We start from the raw sequence: 13,900 nt of genomic DNA on the forward strand, positions 1-13,900 counted from the left end.
GTTTTTAATCTCCCAAGGGTGTGATTATTGGATGATAACCACACCCCCTAGAGAAGACTTATGACTCATAAAAAATCTTTACTATAAGGTAAAAATGATTATGCTGCTCTATGTGGATGATGCTGGCTGTGAAGACTGCTACATATTTGCCACACATAAATTAATAATTGCAAAATGTACACCACCCTAATGGTATCAGACATCAATTCAAGGAACCATTTTTTAAAAATCATTGAAATAGAGGGATGAGAGAAGGAATTTCTACTTTTTAATATCAGAAAAAAATGTATAATTGATTAAATGAACCATAAAGATCATATTGCCAGGTCTTTCTTTTGTCTAGATTTTATCAAATATATCCTAAGTCAGAGTCTCTCATAACCTAAATTACCCACTTTTAAGTAACTTGGGAACATTGAAATAATGGACTTCTTTTTCTGAGAGTATTTTGTCTTTCATCATTCATTTACTTATTCATTTATTCATTTCATTCCAATTCCTGTTGAGTAAACACAAAGCAACTATGCTGGAAATAAAGAAACTTAGGAGGCATGTTTCTACCTATGAAACATAGGCATATAAATAATTTAATATAGTGAGGGAAGTGCTGTCATGGTGACTGACATGTTCTGTATGAGAGCAAATAAGAAAGTTAACAATTCTTACTGGAGAGGAATGAGAAGCTTCATAGAGAAAAACATATTTGATCTAGATGATAATTATAGTAACTACTACTTGCTGAGCATTTACTGTGTGTTAGGCATTGTGACCAGAATTTTCCTTTTATAAACTCATTTTAATCATCACAACTACTGTGTTGAGGTAAGTAGTATTTTTCTGATGTTACAGATGGGGAGACTAAGATTCTAGTGGTTATGAGTCAAGATCAAGATCAGAAACTAGTTGAGGACAAGCTAGAACTAGAAAAAGAGGTTTGCCGCCAGATCACATGCTCTTAACTACTCGGCTCTATTGAAAAATATACTTTGCACTGCTTTCTTGTTGATTTCAGAGTCTCACATGAGATAAAGCTTTTCAGGAAGATGGAATTGGCAATGTAAATTGGGGAGGCCTAGTAGGGCTTACTTAGCATATTCCTTGATACTTCTCAGTAGCTGGAGTGTATGATGCATGGATCAAGAGGGTAATGGAAGGAGGAGCTAGAAAATTCAAGTTTGAATTAAATTTGGGGCAAGTCACAGAGGAAATTCAGTGCTTTGCCAAGTACATTGTCCTGAACAAATCTGCTCCACTGATGTCAAGTTCAGTCAGACGGGGTCATCAGGCAGTGAAGATTCCTGCTCTCACTTTATCTACAAAGGTCAGAAGCACTTCCTAAGGATGCCTATCGCGATGGCAGCCATTATAAAACAGCTATGATGCAGACAGGCCTGGTACTTGCCCTCTATAAAAATAATTTCTTATTGTGATTTTACAAAGCCCATGTTGGATATCTTTGAATTTTTCAAAGGCGGTAAGGAAGGAAGGAAAACAAAATTTAATTTTGAATTGAAAGCTAAACGTAAGTTGCCATGCATTTTGAGGAAGTAGACATTTTGCTCTAGAACCTATTTTAATGAAAACCCTGTCAGAACCAGACTGTTAGTCATGCTGAGAGCTACAGAAATAAGCTATGAAAGAATATATATAAATGAACAAAGGCTGGGATTTGGAAAGCTCAAGAGTTTCTGAGAGATACAAAGTTATATAACACATGGGATCTGCCTTTGAGGAGTTCCTGATATTCTTGGGAGACAAAGCAGGCTCAATTTTCTGCCAACCTTCCAGGATAAATAAGAGTTATACATTATTAACTATTCCCTGAGGTTTGGATGGAAAACTACCAGCCTACTAGTTTTTGGAATAGTAAAAATTAACAGCAAAGGCAGTCAAAATCTTTTATTTGATGATTAAAATGGGTCTTCACTCACTCTAACTTGGATAGCACAGGCTTTGAGTCAATTAGGCATGGATTTTTTAATCCTGGTTCCAGCTCCTGCATGACTCTACCCATTACCTGACTATATCTCACTCTCCTTTTTGTAAAACACAGTCCATATTTCAATACTTCTCAAATTGCAAAATGGCTGAGAACATTTGAAATGATGTGGTACAGGATTTAGCTTAGTGGCCTGCATATGGGAGGCATTTATGAAATGATAGCAATTAGAATTGAGGAGTCCAGTTCTTGGCCAAAATCCTTGGTGTGATTTTTTAGGCCTGACCATAGACAGTGACAAAGGCAGTAACAGTCTGGAGGTGGTCGCAGCCAAGGGCTCAGGTCCCCCTGACAGCCATGCTCCCACACATACCTACCTCCCTAGCCTCAGGTTGCTCCATTCAGAGGCCTCCTTGATGGGGAGCCTTAGCTGAGGGCTTCCTCAACTACCTGGACTGTGATCTCCTTATCAAGGGAGGAGGAGACCTTGAAGATAATCTTCTCTCTGACTCAGTAATTCTCCACTCTCAGCCATTCCTTCTCTTCCTCCCTCTAGTCCCTGGACCATGAAATGGCCAGAGCCTTTTGTTCAGGATTTTCTTGGCAGTGAGATGATCCCCACTTCTGCACTGATCTACCTGACTCTCACCCTACCTTCTATGTTCCATCTGGGGAGCCAGCACTTTCTCCTGTTTAGCCTCATGTTTTACTATTGCACACAGTGATTTTCTTACTTGAGCATGCAGACTTGGACCTCAGCAGGTTGTCTGTTCTTCTATCAGATCCCACAGGTGATCCAAAGTGTGATGAAGGAAAGTAGCTCTCCCATGGGGCTTCAAAGAACCCTGTCTGTCTTGGTGGTTATGGTATCCAGGGCATATTTTAGTTCTTTTTCATGGAACCTATCTTCTCAATCTACAGAAATAGAGTCAAAATTTGAAAGGAAAGGTCTTTAATTCAAGTCTTAATAACTGCTGCTGTCCACCTGACAGGCTCCTGAAAAAAACCAGGTTCTTTCATACTCAAATGAATTATGCCCATATTTAGTCTTCCACTCTTTCTGTGCTTGCTACACATGTTTCTTCAGTATTCTCTTAATTAAGCTTCCTTGAAAAGAAGATATGACAAGGACAAAAATCGGATTAAGATCTGAGACCACACTGAGATTAACATTTCAAAAGCACTAGGATATTTATTCACTCGTGGCATCTGGAGTTCTCACAAAGTCACTGGGTACTGCTTTTACAGGTGAATTGTTGGAAAGGGAATGTAAACTGTGTGCGAACCATGAACAAGTTATTTGGTCACCCTGAAACTGTTTCTTCATGTGTAAAATGATGAAAAGCAGGAGTTGATATGCTGTTTGAGAACAGTGGGGACTGAAGTCAAAATTACTAAATTGAGAAGCATAGCCCCTTTAAACCTTCTCTGGAATAATATAGGTGGAAAGGTTAATTATTATTTAATACCTTTTTTGGGGGGTGAACAGACACCACTGTGTGATAGTTCTTCATGGCATCTTAAGTGCAAACCTGTTTCTCATTTCAGACAGGCCATTTGGAAGACCAAGGAAAATAGTAAATACTCAAAGGAAATTCAAATTCCTCCAAATTGCTTAATTAAACATAAGAATTTGCTTATTTATTTCAGTTCAAGGGGTTGTGTGACTTGAAGCTGAAGAAAGACAAATGCTTCTGTGAAAAAGTATGAAATTTGACCTAATATGACCTTTTTTTGGTAAGGCATTTCCATTGCCATTTTTATTTGCCAAGATCCAGATAAAAATTTATGCATACTACTTTACAATTCCCCGAACTCAGAAATAAATTAATAGTTACAAAAAAAGTGTTAGGAAAGTCTAGAAAACTTATGGGGTTATATGGCTTATAGTTATTTTGTCTCTCTAGCTATTAGGACAGAAATATATTTTGTTTGTTTAAAGTCAGTGTATACAGTCAGAGAATGCTAAACATTTAATATAAGTTGAGTGAATTAAAAAATTATCTTACAAAAGGAATACTGTTAAGATAATTAAACGGTATAAATCTATTGAAAATAAATTAGTAGTTTCCAGAGAGTGTATGTGTGTGAGGCAGAAGGAGATGTGGGATAGGGAGTGACTGCTAATGGGTACAAGGTTTCTTTTGGAGATGATGAAAAAATGTTCTAGAAATAGATACTGATGATGGCTGTACAGCTTTGTGAATATACTAAACGTGCACACACACACACACACATATATACACTAAATATAGTAAAAAGTGTATTAAAAATTGTACACTGTAAAAGGGTAAATTTTATAGTGTATGAATTACACAGTGATTGCAGAACCTTCAACGTGAAGGTCAGGACTGCAGCATACATCACAAAACCAGAGTTTTGAAACTAGAATCAATGAGGGAAACTTACTACCCATAAGAAAATTTCATGAAGTCCATAACATTGGGAAAACACAGTTAAGCTATGACTGCTTATGAATCAAGGGCAATCTGCTTAAAGTTACCACATTTTCCAAAACAACAAAAGCCAAGGCAAATGGGCTAACAAAGTAGGATGATTGCCCTGGGTCTCTGTGTACAACATGATATTGGAAATGCAATCTGGATATTCAACTGTTGGAACTGGGATATCTAGATTTCAAGGGATTGGGGAAATAGTAGAACAGAATGTTGAGACCACAACTATTCTGAAATAGCCAAAGTTATGGATTCATACCTCTCGGTTAGAATATTTTGTTGACTGAAAACAATTCCAACAAAATACAGCATACACAAGCAAACAAAAGGATAAAATTTAAAAATGACAAAGTACACAGTACTGAAGGGAAAACCGAAAAATTAGGCCTCAGGAAAGACAGGAACCAGGAAAGCCGTCAGGAGGATACATGTCCTGGAAACTAACAGAGGATTTTCTTCAGAGAATCACAATGGAAATACCCCAGACTGTGTCATTTCCCTTCCTTGTGTCACTCTGCTCAAAATTGTGTTCTTGGAAGAGAGCATTTGGCCATCATTTAGACTTAAAAAAGCAAGGAAATGACTTGAACAGACAGTCCCACACTGATTGCATCCAATGGGGCAGCAATTTATCAAAGAACTCTTACCAAATGGCAGAGAACAGGGAGCAGGATACAAAACAACACACATCAACTGGAGCCACCAATCTTCAAATAGGTTAAAATAGCCTGCTAGTGTAGTACACTAGTTAAGAGACAACTTGCTTGGGTTCATATTCTGACTCCTTTTGTATTCGCTATGTGGCCTTGGATAAGTTATGTAACTTCTTTGTTCATCAGTTTCCTTTATTTGTGAATTGGGGATAATAATACTACCCACCTCACAGAGTTGATATTAGTATCAGGTACACAGTATATTTATTAGTTATCATTATTATTAATATATGAATAACATACACAATAGATATAAAAAATAAGTATGTTTATTCAAAGTACCTATTTATTTAGAAGATTAGAAGATTGTGAAATAGCTATTCCCTATGAGCACATAATAATAAATCAAAACAGTATGATTATATTCATTTCAAAATTTCAGTAATCTTGCCCTAAATCAGAATTTTCTCCTCATTTGATACAAATGAGCCAGCTTTTTTTGCAGTTCTAAAGAAAAGCAATATTTTACTTATCCAACTCCTTTGGAGAAAGGCTTTACCGAAATCCAAAATAGTCACCTTATTATTTATTTTTTTTGAGCTGATATCGATTTAGACCAGAAAGCCAACTCTATAGCGTCAGCATTTACACAATCATTTATATCCCATAGAATGCCACACATGCATGTATCGTACATTATATGGTTTAGTTGGGTCTTACTACATTAGCCTAGTAACAATAGGAATCCATAATTTCTCTAGAGTCATTAATCATTCCCACTCCTTAACAATAAACTCAACAGAATGGATTGTCATATAGGATTCAATTTTAAAATAAACATGATTAAGTAAACCAGTAAACCACCCGAAAGTAGGAAAAGTGTAGAAAAGCTAAATTTAACCTGTTGATGTATCCTTTGTGGATAATTTCAATGGAATACTCTTATTCTTCCAAGTTCTTAACCACAATGGAACATTTTAGGCTTCCTTACGAAATGAAGCCAATCACCTATCACTAGTTTTAGATGGTGAACAAAAATATGACTATATCGCTGCTGTCTGACTCCTTCCCATCACACACAGAGACCAGTCAGCACCTCCGGTCAACCCTTCTCTCTGATTTAGAACAACAACATTTTGGGGAGCTGCATAGAGTTGTTTTCTTGAGCTAATTGCATCATTTAGGTTTCAGTCATTGAAGAAGAACCACTATGAATATCCCAGAATAAGCAATTTATTCTAAAATTGGGTCCTACAAAATTATATGAGAAGCTGTGAAAAACAAAGATCCAAAAAGTATCAGAGAAAAGTCCACTAACCAGCTGTGGCACTGATGGATGACATGGAGCAGAATAAAACCATGGCGAGAAATGGATTTTCCTAAACACTTCATATAAGTATAAAACTTCAATACTTTGAAAGAAATGGCAGGTATTTCCAAAGTCCAGTTTGGCTTTAAAATAGAAGCTAGCAACTCTAAAAAGCAATGATAACTGAAAACTTCTTGTTTCAAAGAACAGTTATAAATAGGTGATGACTAAATTTCAAATTTGAATTTTCCTTCTCAATTTTGACACTAAGAATAAGTCTGCAAATCCAAGTTTCCTCAAGCTTCACTAGCTTATGGTACAAATGGAGAGATAGGATGGTAATAGAAATCTGGCATTTGATGCCATTGTCCTAAATAGTTCCTTCAGCCCAACACAAAATATGAGGATCTTCTGCAGATTCTCCGTTCTGTGCCCAAAGGCTGCCCAGGTGCTGCTGCTTCTCTGCCAGTTACATACTCTGGGCCTTGTTGTCTCTCTCTAGCATCGGCCATCTTCCTCCAGGCATCTGAGGGTACTGCCATGCCCAACGGACTCCCCCAGGTCCTGCATAGAAAACCTGGAAAAGGGCACATAAGGGCCTGAGATGCTCACTAACCTAACATGAGGGAGAACAAACTCCTCAGTCCCTTCATGACTTGTGTGTTGTAGTCTGCTGGAGTGGTTCCCAAACAGGGATGGCTAAATCCTCTAAGTTCCTTATGAAAACTGTCCTTTCTGTGGCCTCTCTCTTCTTGGTGCTCAGATACCAGCATAAGGGAATGATTGGGACACAGCCCCCATCTCTATTCCATGCTCAGCTTTCTTCTGGCAGCCCCTCTGACAACAATGTTGGATTCTCTAAAACAGCACAATGCATTAGAAATGCAATGCAAGTCAGAAATGTAATTTAACACTTTAATTTTTAAAATTTTAAATTTTCCGTAAAAATGTGTAAAGGTGAAATTAATTTTAACAACTAGTATGAAGAGTGAGTTTAATCTTATTTAACCTTTTTTTACCCAATGTATTCAAAATATTATTATAGCATGTAATCCATACAAAATTATTAATTCATTTTTTCTTTTGTACTACATCTTTGAAATCCAGTGTCTATGTGACACTTAGAGTACATCTCAGTTTGAACTAGCCATATTTTAAGTCCTCAGTAGAAACACCTGCCTACTGACTACCATACCGGACAGTGCAGCTCTAACATTCAGCCAGGAATCACATTCTACCTAGGCATATGTTATGGCAGTGTTCTCTTCCCATCAAAACCGAAATTACATCGATAGAAATCGTTGAACAATTTCTTTAAAATCACACTTGGGCTACTTTACAACTATGCTTGGAGCTGATAGGTCATGCTGAAAGCTAATGATTTGCTGCCTCCAAAGTAATGGCCCTCCTCTTCTGTATAAGTTATAGATGCTGCGATGAAGGGAAGGTGTCTACAGAGATAGAACTACAGTCTCTGAAATAAGTGATTGTTACAGTGACATGTCTTTGACTTTTCCCCTCATTCATTTTATTTGTGAATCTGACATCCCTGCATGTATCTATTCCAGCACTTATTGGGAGTATGTGTAGAATCATTTGGGAATGCTGCAGAAATCCCTGCCCTGGCCACATAACCTGGACCTTTCAATGCAATCTGGAGAAATAAACATTGAGAGCAGTTTAATTCATTTCCTACTCATATATATTTTACTTACATCACACAAAACTAGAAGACTTACACTGCCAGCTCTTTCTGCACTAAGGAGCAGGACATTTGCATCTTTGTGGGGTGATTTAGCGGTCACTAAGCAGCAGGAAAGTGCTCACCTCAGCAGAAGAAGGGATAGCAAAAGCTAGGAAATGATGTCGGAACACAGCTGGGTGGTCAGGACATAGGACAGTAATTACTAGCCAGTGAAAAAGAATGAATTCCAAATGAGAGGATGAAAAGACCAAGGCCTTAGGGATTGAGTTTTCAGATGCAATTAACGTAAATCAAGAGTCAGGTTTGGTTTGCCCCAAATACAGGAGGAGATGTATTTCTGTGCTTTGGCTGTGTGGACCTTAAAATGTCTGAAAAAGCACTTGAAGGCATGTTTCCCCAGTTCGTTCACAGCTGTGCTGTGCTATTATTGCTATTGTTAATAATAACAACAGTAATAATATCCAAAGTACCTTTTCCTGAGGTGTTTAGGACATCAGGCAAAAGCTTCCAAGTTCTATGAATAATGTTGAGCTAACAAGCATTGCAAAATGTCATCTTAGTAAAAAAGAATAAGGTGTGAGCTTGTGATAGGAAACAAGGGAGAAAGTGATAATTTAGAACAAAACAAAACAGAAAGAGCAAAATGAGAAATCATTTGCAAAATAGCTAGTAAGCATAGCAGAAATCCACGCTCCTTTGGCTAAGCTTTTCTGTAAAAACTTTTATAAATTATTGTGTAGTCAAAGCAGGAAGCCATCAGACAAAACCTTTTAAAATTAAAAAATACAAGATATAACTGTCTTCATTTCACTTATTTCAAGCTCCTAACTTAGGCCAAGCATTAAAGGCATCATTAACACACGGTAACCTTGGAGAGAATCGAGCAGAGGAACTTTTCACATGAAGATGAAACAGATACCTAAAAAAAGATGGAGCAGGTGGAAACGGAAGAGTTCTCTGAAGAAAGTTCAGTTTCAGTTTGTGCTAGGAAGGGTTTGTCCCAGCCATCTCAGACTGACTATTGAGGTACTACCTGCTTTTGTAACCTGTCTTATATTTTAGCCTTAAAAGAATAATTGTAGACAGCATTTATTGTGTGACTATAATAGGCACTGTTCTAAATACTTTAAATGAGTTACTAATACAATACCGTGACCTGATGGGGCATTATCATCCACTGTATTTTCAGATGAGGAAAGTCAGGCACAGAAAAATTAAATGACTTACCCAACCCCACATGGCTATCAAGCTGTAGAGTGGGAATTTGAGTCAAAGCACTCTGACTCCACGGACATTTTTCTTCCTCCTCTTTTTTTTCAAGGTTGACTGTTAAAATTTATTCATTCATTAATGTAGTAATACTTTTATTAATTTCTATTTACAAGTATTCTATACTTACCAAGCAAAAACTCCCTCTTCCCCCTTTCTTCCATCCCCATGGTAATCTCTGCTTTCTGTCTCTGTGAATTTGTAAATTTCTAGATATCTCATATAAGTGATGCCATATAATAGTTTCCCACGTGCCTTGCTCATTTCACTGAACATAACGTTTTCAATGCGCATTCGTGTTGCAACATTTCTCTGAATTTTATTACTTCTTATGTGGAATAATTTTCCATTGTCTGTATGTACCACATTGTTTATCCATTCATTTGTTGATACACACTTGGGTTGTTTCCAATGTGGCTACTATGAATAGTGCAGATATGAACATTGGTGTATAAGTACCTATTGGAGACTGTTTTTCACTTTCTTTGGGCATATAACTAGGACTGGAATTGCTGGGCCATGTGGTGATTTTCTATATACAACTTTTTGATGAACTGCCGTATTGCTTTTGCACAGTGACTGCACCATTTTACATTCCCACCAACAATACACTAAAGTTCCAATTTCTCTGTATCATCTCCAATACTTGCTGTTTCCCATTTTTTGAATAATGGCCATCCTTGTGAGTGTGAAATGATATCCTGAGGTTCAATTCACATTTCTCTAATGGCTAATGATATTGATCATCTTTCCTTATGCTTATTGGCCATTTGTGTATCCTCTGGGGAAAAATGTCTGTTCAAGTTGTATGCCCATATTTTAATTGGGTTGTTTGTCATTTTGTTGTTACATTGCAAAAGTTCTTTATATATTCTGGATTTTAAGCACTTATCTAATACATAATTTCAAACTATTTTCTTCCATTTTGTAGGTTGCCTTTCACTGTCTTGATAATGTCATTTGAGGCACAAAAGTTTTAATTTTGATGAAGTTGAATTTATCTGTTTTTTCTTTTGTTGTTTGTGTTTTTGGTGTCATTTCTAAGAATCCATTGATGAATCCCAGGTTGTGCATATTTGCCCCGTGTTATTTTCTAAGAGTTTTATGGTTTCAGGGCCCATCTTTTTAGCTACTACACTATATTGTTGAAAGTTATAAACAAAGTTGTCAGAAACTTAGGAAACATAGATGGTTTCCTGGGTCTTTTTATAAATGCTGTGTTAAGATAAATAAGTCAAAACAAAATATCTACACTAGTTTTTAACAGAAAGAAAAAGTAAAGCCTTCTATACTATCAGAACCATATGGCATCCATTTTTAGTCGTTTATAATACTCCCTTTCACCAATGCTTGCTCCTGTTTCTCTGACTTTGTATTATGTTTTGCATCACATTATTCTATATAAGTATGAACTTTAGGTCATCACGTTGTATTATACTTGGCCACATTAAGAACTGAGGGTAAACTGAACATATCATACTTCTTTACAAAACTAAAAACAATGGTTCCCAATGATGTAAAAAGTCTTGCAGAAAAACCTATGTTGGGAGAATTTTATGTTTTGACATCAATGAAAATAACAATCCTGATTAGGTTTTCCCAAGTATTGGGCAGTTTGACCCACCTTACATAGCATCCATTAATTTATTTTCACAATTCTAAATCATCTTATTTTGGGGCTGAAATAATTATCAACTGAGAGACTAGAAGATTCTAATAGAAGTTCAGAGCTCTCACAATCAATACTGGTTGGCATGCAGTCTCACCAGGGAACAATGAAAAATGTTCTTGCTAGATTCCAAACAATAGGTCAGGTTATTGCCATGGCATTTATGAGTAATGCAGATGCTTCTGAATTGTGCATTGAAATGTATGCTGTTCTTTCTGTAGGGCAGTTATTTTTGTCTCTCTGTTTTCTCAATTTGGGAAGAAGAATAGGAACTAAAATTTACAGCTTGCAGATCATGTTTTGATTTCCTTCTTGTAGGTATACTTCTTCATCAACAATAATTAAAATGAATGTGCTGCCTTCCTATTGAAACAGAATTCTCTGTTTGGGCCAACTATATGAAAATATAATACAAGAAATCAAGGACAGAAGGAGTTTGGGTAATTAAATATTTTCCAAATTCACTCAGAACTTGCCTTGAAGTTATGATTAAATATTAGCATTGAGAATCTTAGAATATGTCTATCTACACCACATAAATATTAAATGCATAGCTTCTTGGGGTTAAGTCTTGTCTCTTTCAGAAACATTCATAGGTCAAAAAAGAAATGGATCAGTGGGGCAGTAAATGGCTAAAGGAATGTTTGCAGTTTCCTTCAGGCAATGTGGAGTCACTGGAATGTTTTAAACAGGGGGGTTTTGTTCATAAATTAATTTTGGAAAATTTACTTTGGTTGAATATGGATTAGAAAAAATTTGAGTTCAAAAGCATAGAAACAAGTCAGGATGCAATTGTTTCAGTCCAGTCATTTTCAATGGGTTTGATTTTGCCCCACAGGAAACATTTGGCAAAGTCTAGAGATATTTTTGGTTATTGTAGTGTGGGGGATGTGTCATCTTTTGGGTAGAGGCTAGAGATGATGTGAAACATACTGCAATGCACAGGACAGCCTGCCACAATAAGGAATTATCTGGTCCCAAATGTCAACAGCACCAAAGTTGAAACACCCTGTAGATAATGATGGGCTGAACCAAAGATGTGAAAAGTAGAAACAGACATGTTTTTAGGATACAGAATGATCCAAACTTGGTGACTAATCAAATATGGTCAGTGAGATAAATTAAGGAGTTGTATAATGGCTATTAGAAATGATTATTGGAAGACTGTGTGGATAAGTGGTAGGAACATACAAAAAAAAAGGAAGTAAGGAAAAGAAAAAAAGTCAAAGAAGGGAGTATAGAAAGGAGAGGAAGTTTCAATAGAAGGTGAGAGGTGGAGAACAAGACATTGAATTTGAAGGACCTATGAGACATCCATTTGCCATTAAAAAAATACATAATAGAAGCTGAGGAAAGAAGTCTATTTTGAAGATATTTGTAAGGAAGATATCAACATCTGTGGAAACAGATAAAATGCCAGTGAGAAGGGTGAAGGAGAGGCAAGGGATTTAATATTTTGGAAGAGTGAATTGAACAGAATGAAATTATTCAGTTGGTACAATTCTGTTAAGCGTGAAGAACCCCTTTTGAGCACCTGTGGCCTTTCCAAGCCCTTGTATTCTAAATAATTATTAATCACAGAGGGATTTTCTTTATGTGAAAAGGGAAGGCAGAAAGACGTTGAATTGCTGTTAGGTGGACACTTGAAAATAAAAAAGTAAACAAATATGAGAGAGAAATTAATTTAAAAGCTTCCTTTTCAAATGAACATTTGTTCTGCAACAAAGCTTCTTTTGGCAGTGCTTTGGCAACACTTCTCATTAGAGGTGAAAATTGTTTGATTAATTTTAACTTGCAATACAAGACCTGGTAAAGTTTCAAGATTGAATGTTACGTTTAAGTAAACAAATTTTAACCCAGCCATTTTTGGGAATACTAGCTTGCTCTCTCTACAGAAAATGTCTATAAATTATTTCAGGGGAGATAGAAATTCCGATTCAGTATTGTAGTGGGTTGAAACGATATGTCCTCCCAAAAGAAGCATCCACCCGGAACTTGACAACGTGACTATATTTAGAAAACAGGTCTTTGCAGATATAATTAAGACAAGCGTCTTGAAGCAAGATCATCCTGGATTAGAGTCGGCCCTAAATCCAAGGACAAGCATCCTTATAACAGACAGAAAAGAAGGCGGAGGAGACAGCCACATGAAGATGGAGCCAGAGATTGGAGTGATGCAGCCACAAGCCCAGACAACGTGCAGCCACCAGAAGCTGGAGAAGGCAAGGAAGGATCTTGGCGAAGCTGCCCGGGGAAGTTCAGTCCCTCTGATACCTTGACTTCGGGCTAATGGTCTCCAGAACTCTGGAAAATAAATGTCTGTTGTTTTAAGCTGATTTGGGGGTCATTTAGCACCAGTTTGAAGTAATTTGTTGCGGTCGCAGTTGATTCGTCTGGGGGGGGGGCGGCCAGTTGCTGAACCCTCGGCTCTCGGCGTTGCTCGGAGGGTACCGGCGGCGGGGGCTCTTTCCCGGAGGCGAGGGCGAGGCGGGGGACTGGGCCCGGTCCCCGGCGGAGGCGTGCAAGGTGTGGAGGGCGGCGAGAAGGAACAGGCGGGACACGTTTCTTTGAGGGTGAAGAAGCCAAGAGAGTTTATTAGGGGAGAGTACAAGCTTATATCGGGCGGTTTAGAGGGCGGGGTAGCTGTAAGGGTTAAAGGCTTGGATTGGTTCTGAGAGGGCGCGGAGGTTGATTGAAAAGGGGCGGGAGTTGCTCCGGTAACGAAGAGGGTGGAGGGTGCGGGTAAGGCATGGGGGGGGGGTTTTCTCCGGCAAGCCCTCCCCAACGGTTGTACTTTGGGGTGAGGAAATGGGGCCTGCATTCGGCTCCACTTTCTCAGGCCCGGGGGGCCGTGGAGGGCACTACCACCCGTGCCCCACTACCTTTCCTAGGGGCTGATC

This window comes from Choloepus didactylus, chromosome 10 (genome assembly GCF_015220235.1).
Source record: "Choloepus didactylus isolate mChoDid1 chromosome 10, mChoDid1.pri, whole genome shotgun sequence".
NCBI lineage: Eukaryota > Metazoa > Chordata > Mammalia > Pilosa > Megalonychidae > Choloepus > Choloepus didactylus.